We start from the raw sequence: 6,511 nt of genomic DNA, 5'->3' as shown, positions 1-6,511 counted from the left end.
TGTCCTGACCGAGTACTAGTTTGACTCTAATGAGAGAGGAGAATAAAATAAGGGTGGCATCTCAGAAGAGAAACCCCCGAAATGAGAAGATAACTCTAGAATTTGGTAGAAAGGAGACTGGGCGACAAGAAGAAGCCCCCAGTAAAGAGGTAGAAATGGAAATTTTGGAAGGTTGAAATTGAGGTTGAAAGTTGATAATTGAGGTGGTTGATAATTGAGGTTGAAAGTTCATGGTTGGGATGGTTGTGTCCATAAGGACTGCCTACGTATTCATGTGAAGTGAAATCAAACCAGATCGTAGTTCCGAGGTTTGGTTCCTTTTATTTGGGTGTTATGGTTGTATCCTTCTTGTGTAAGAAAGGACTATCTACGTATCCACCTGAAGAGGTGAAATCAAACCATGCTCGTAGTTCAGGTGTGTACCTAAGCTATGTTGTCAGGACCTTAAAGTGCTTGGGTCGGGAGATTAATTTCCTTTGGTGACTCGAAGAAACGATTTGAGATAACTCCCTCTGATCATAGACCAAAGAGGTATAACTAATTTTGTATACATTTCCTTGCCATGTGAGCACACTTAGTGGACCCTAAGGATGATATGGGTATGTCTTGTCCTAGGTAGCAAAGTATTTGAAGACTCCGTGTCTGGGTCAAGGTGAAATTGGATTGGATATTTGGAATGTGGAGCTCGGTAATAAGAGGCTTTGATGAGCAAATCTCTGGAGCTTTGATTTTGTGGAGTTAAGTCTTTATATTGATATGGCTTGTAATATGGGGTTGGAAATGGAGTCTCTTGGCTTGATGTAGCCTGAGCACATTAAGGTAGGTAAAATGACGTGGGTTCAAGTTTTTATGTCTTGGCCCTAAAGGATGGGTATACTTGACGAGTTTGAGAGGATTCTCAAAATTCCTAACTATCTCCCAGTAACTGTCTCGAGAAGGACTTAGGGTGTGATTTGTGAAAGACTTAGTGAGGGTGCTAGCTGACCATCTTCATCGATGTCTTGATTCTATATAGAATTCAGCATTATTCCGTATAGCATTGATTTCATACTCGTTCTTGATTCAGATTCAGATTCTTGGTTTGGAACATATCTCGGCCTTTGCTCAGATTTTTGATTCGGGTTTTTAAAGATATCTTCGATTTTGGATATTTGACATTGACTTGCTTGATTGAGCCTTATTCTTTTGACTCTTTTGTCTTTGATATTGATCTTGGTCATTACTCTTGATTGAGCCTTTGTCTTTGATCATGGCTCGTATCGTCTTGGATTTTCTTGCTACCATGGATTTGGGTCAGACTAGCACCTTTAGTGTGAAACGGGTTGGTTTTTAGTAAACATGGTTTGTTTATTGTGGGGAATGGGCTTGCCTTCCGTCATGAAACGTTAACAAGGGAGATGGTATGGATTCGTCCTAGAAACTTTTGAGATATACTCGTGCTAAACTAGGGTTATAGCGGTTTCTATTGCCAGACATGGAATAGATAAGAAAATGGACACGAAGTTTCGGATCCTCTACAACTTGGAATGGAACATCATTTAAGTGCACTCACATCGATTGTCATGCGTTGCTGTTATTATTTTTTAAAAAAAATGTCTCAAATCAATTCTTATTGTCACATTTAAAGGGTAAAGGAAGAGATAGGGTAGAGTATGTGGATTGAAAAGTGTAATTTTATTGAAATGAATAATAAATCTATGGACTCGATAAGTCATATGACTCGTGGGACAGCCCCCGGGTTGTCACTAGGAATTGAAATGGACAAGGAGAAAGACACTAGAACAAATATGAGATAGAAAGCCTAACACTCGGACTCAGACCCGGACTTTGACTCGATCTTAGGTCTAGACTCGTAATCATTGGCCCACGCTTGAACATCTACTTTTCCAGTAACTGGTAGCTTGAACGTCCGATCTTGATCGTTGAACGATTTGAGCACCCTGTCCTCGTTGTTTGGGGTACTAGAAGGGTAAAGGCCCAAGAGACATTCCTCTTTTTGAAGACTAAGACACCCATGAGGGTCATTCTTTTCTCTTAAAGGACCGAGGGTCGATAACGATATCTTTCCGCGATTAAGCATATAGTGGATGGTATATTTGAGTTTGGAACATGCTTCAGTGTCGTGTCCATTACCCCTATGGAATAGGCAATATTGATAGCCGTCCCAGAAACAAACTCTCCTCTCGTACTTTGGGTCTGGGGTTGGACCGATTGGTTGGACTAGTCCTTTAGCAAAGAGTCTTTCAAAGGCGATCGTATAAGGCATGCCTAAATTGGAGAATGACCTTGGAGGCTGAGTTCCTCTTTCTGGTGAATGTTCTATAAACTTTACGTCGGTAATGTAGATTGTTTGATTGTTGGGTATTTGAGAGTCTGTTTTCCTTCTTTTTACCAAATGATTGGTGGATCGTTCATCTCTTTGATCATCCGCGATGTTGAACTCCCTATAAGGTTGCTTAGTTTCTGTACCCGAACAAGTTAGGAGCGAGACAAAAATCCTACCATCCTCAACCCCATCTTGTATGATATTCTTGAGTTTATAGCAATCTTCGGTATCATGCCACCTACCCCCATGGTATTGACAATATGAATTGCCATCCCAAAATTTAGATTTCTTTTTCGGGTCTGGGCTAGGTCCTATTGGTTGAAGAAGACCTAGAGAGGATAATTTGTTCAAGGCTAGGGCATAAGGTATGCCTAGACTTGTGAATGACCTGGGAGAGTTGTTTGATTTCTTTGACGAAGGCTCCATGAGGTTGCCTTTATTTATTTTGATTCATGGATGAGAATAACTAGGAATAGATTGCTCGCTTTTTGCTTTAGGACTGTCAAGTTGAGGGTTTGTCTCGACATTTTTCATTTTGAGAGGTTGGGCATCAAGCTTCTTACCCATTTCAGCAAACTGGTTCTCCATATTGGAAAGTCGAGAGTTTAGGCTATCAATAGTTCCCTCTATTTTGGCAACTTTATTGTTGAAGGCCATGTGTAGATACCTCATTTCTGCACCTCTCGCAAACCACCCGGTGATGATTGGGCTGCATGTTTGCTACGCGGAACGATTTGTGACAGTTCGTAAGTTTATCGTCAAGTGATTGCTCAAACACTAATGTCTACCTCTTAGTTGTCATCTACGTGCCGATACGGTCGTTTTGACAGTAATTAGAGTACATTTGGAGTCCGGGCCTAAAACCGTCTTCATTTTCTGATAACCGTTAAATCCCGAGTAAGAATGTTCTGGATATTTCTATTCCATATTTTATAGATATTTCGCAATCTTTATTCTTTGGTAAACAATTTCCCGTAATATTCATAGAAGATATTAAGGAAAACCAAATTATTCCGTCCTTCTATAACTTAAACACGGAAATCTTTCTTCCGCAGGAGGAAACCACTTGGGAACAGACGGAGCAGGTGCTTCGCCTCTTCCAAGAGACGCAGTGACTGCTGCGCCTCTTCCCAGGTCCTTTTCTGCGTATTTTTTCGTATCTTTTTCATATCTTTCCGAGATTCACTTCCAAAGTCTCTCCGAAACCCTAATTCCTTCATGTGATTAGTATAAATAGGAGCCTTCGCTCCTCATATTTCTCACGCGAGTGTCCGCCCTTCTCTTCTCCCTTTGCATTCTAGACCTTTGTTCTTACTTTTTGGCGTCTACGTGCTTGAACATTCGACCACGTAAGCTCGGATCCTTCTGAGTACCAGCCTCGTTTGCATGACCGACCAATTTGACCAACTACACATCAATCAACTTAATTAATCTATTCGTTTTCCTCTTACGAGGGCACTTTCTTTACATTCGCGTCGAGCATCACTAATTGATATCTTTGTTCATCTCGTTCCGTCAACATGTAAGTCTGAGGGTGTATAATTCCTCTTTTATTTATCGTTATTTACTTATTGTATAATTAATGTAAGGTTTATGTCGAAAATATTATTAAAACCGATTTGTAAAACCTCGTTTAAAACCCTTTTTACGGATTTCCAGAAGACAAACCGTCGAGAAAGGACGCAGCAACTGCTGCGCCTCTTCGAAGAAGCACAGCGCCTGCTGCGCCTCTTCGTGAGGCTGCCGCAGTTCCTGCTTCCTTTCTTCTTCCTTCGTCCTCTGTAATTCATTCGTTTTATTTGTTTTCGTTTGTTTTCTTTAATTCTTTGTTACAATAACATAATTATTTCATATGTATATTATTTATCATTCATTAACGTAATTAATTCATCTTAGATCCCGACTTAAATCCCAAGTAATTCATATTTGCGGGTTTTTGTAATTAAAATCAATCCGGGTTGTAGAAATTTGATTTGTTCATATTGAGTTTCTGGAATTCGATCTTTGATATATTTTCATCTGTCTATTATCATGTTCGTCATTAATTTGTCATTATTTCATCTTATCTAACCTATTAAGTTCACCTATGTCGCTAATCAATCTTTTATTCATGTAATTAATTCGTTTGACTCCGTCTCATCCATGTTTTATCGCTTTCTGACCTCCTTCATATGTAAATAACATGCTAATCACTTTCATCCGAGTCGAATATCGTAATCAATCCCTAAAATCACCAATTAACATTAACGATTTGCAGTTCCGGCTTCACAGCAAGAATTCACCCTTGGAACAGACGCAGCAACTGTTGCGCCTCTTCCAAAGGGCGCAGTCCTGCTGCGCCTGTTCCTAGATGAGTTCTGTCTCTGAACTCCCTTTCTGCCTTGACTTAGTTTATTTAGCTTACGTATAATTAACTATTAACCGTATTATTGCCTACTGATTTGTTCGTTAATTTATTCTTTTAGTCTTTTTCTCAAATTATCCGTTTTAAAGGTATTTTCGACATAAATCGCCTAATCCAATGTAATTATTGTAATCTTTATTATTGTAATTTTCTTTTATCGTATTTATTATTGTATTTATTGTATCATTTGTATGTTTTCACATGTAAATTAACATTAAATCCAACTTCGACTCAATTGTTTGCTAATTAATTGTTCACCAACTTAGTCTAATTCTCACATGTTAGGATTAAAACTTGGATGTTGCATTGCATGCATATAATCGACGATATATCGAGTATAGATGATATCCCTAATCATTAGTAGAGGCCGCTATCGAGGCGGGCGGGATTAGGTGTTCGATTAAAAGAGCTTCCTAATACGTACCCTCACCCCTTACTCCAGATCTCTGTGAACATCCGTGTTCATTGGCATCCACGAGAGTCAATCTAGACATAGAATGCTAAGGGTAACGAGTTCTTGGTGTTCATGTCACTACTTTGTGTCTTGACATGACACGAGGTATTCGAACGGTTTTCAATTTTCCACAATAAATTGGTGGCGACTCCAACAAATGCAAACGCTTGTTTCCCAAGCGCCCCCGTGGGCCCATGTCCACAGTTTGGCGACTCCGCTGGGGATAATACACTTACGTGTAGCCAAAAGGGTGAAACTTGAACAAGGTTAGGGAATAGTTTGTACAAGACAATTGTCGGTTTTATAACTCGGTCTTCCTAGATCGTTTCATTCGGCCTTCCTAGGCCCAACCTAACCCATTCGACCAATCGTCCCGTCTAAACGGTCCAAATTCTTATTTGGGCCTAAGGATGGATAGCGATTGACGTCATCCATACCATAATGCTTAATCTTGTTGGTATCAAGGACCTTCACTACTTGAGGAAATGGACTAGGAATCGGCCTTACTCTTGTTTGGTACGAGCCTCTCCACAGACTTCGGGTTTGATTGTTCGGTATGGCAACCCACCCTTTAAACCAAAACCCTTTTAAATGCACTCAGCATCCCGTTATATTGCTTGTATGAATGTTTGTACCTTACGTGATCACCATTTCTAAACGAAACCATGACGATTTTTGTAAAAATCAAAACCCATTTTTTTAACAAGAATTTTCGAAAAAGAGGCCTTTGATTAGCGCAAAACCCAGTCAAAACTCTGTCCGTTTGTCGAGTCAAAATTCGGGCCCAAGCCCATTTCAAAACCTCACTTCGAGTCCACTCCTACAACTACACTATAGTTGACTAGGATATACATTTTCAAAACTTTGTCTTTTCTTCAAAGCTCACTCAACACAAGTGGGACACACCCACTTCAAGAGTCAAAACATTTCTTCTCTTTGCAAGTGTCTTAGAATGGTCGAGCGTGTTTTGATTCGTCATCGATCTCTTATCCAATTTTCAAGATGCCTGGAACCAGTGACGCGAACCTCAACCAACTTCAAGATGGTCATGATCGAATCCTAGCCGCACTAGCTCAGATCCAAGTTACTCAAGATCAAGTGTATGATCGCCTTGACACCATCGAGGGCCGGATCTACGCCGTAGAGGGGATATTGCCTCCTCACGAAAGTGAAGTAGTAGGTGACTTCGCGAGTGAATCCAAGGACAAAAATCCTCTTATGGAAATGACTGTAGCTGAGAAAAGACTCCAATACTTAGAGGAGCAATTGATGTACCTTAAAGGGGATGACATTTATAGGGAGAACAACCGCAAGTATGAGGCCGTCA

This window comes from Silene latifolia, chromosome Y (genome assembly GCF_048544455.1).
Source record: "Silene latifolia isolate original U9 population chromosome Y, ASM4854445v1, whole genome shotgun sequence".
In the NCBI taxonomy this organism is placed as follows: Eukaryota; Viridiplantae; Streptophyta; class Magnoliopsida; order Caryophyllales; family Caryophyllaceae; genus Silene; species Silene latifolia.
The sequence above is the reverse complement of the archived record's forward strand: the minus strand, read 5'-3'. Positions refer to the sequence as shown.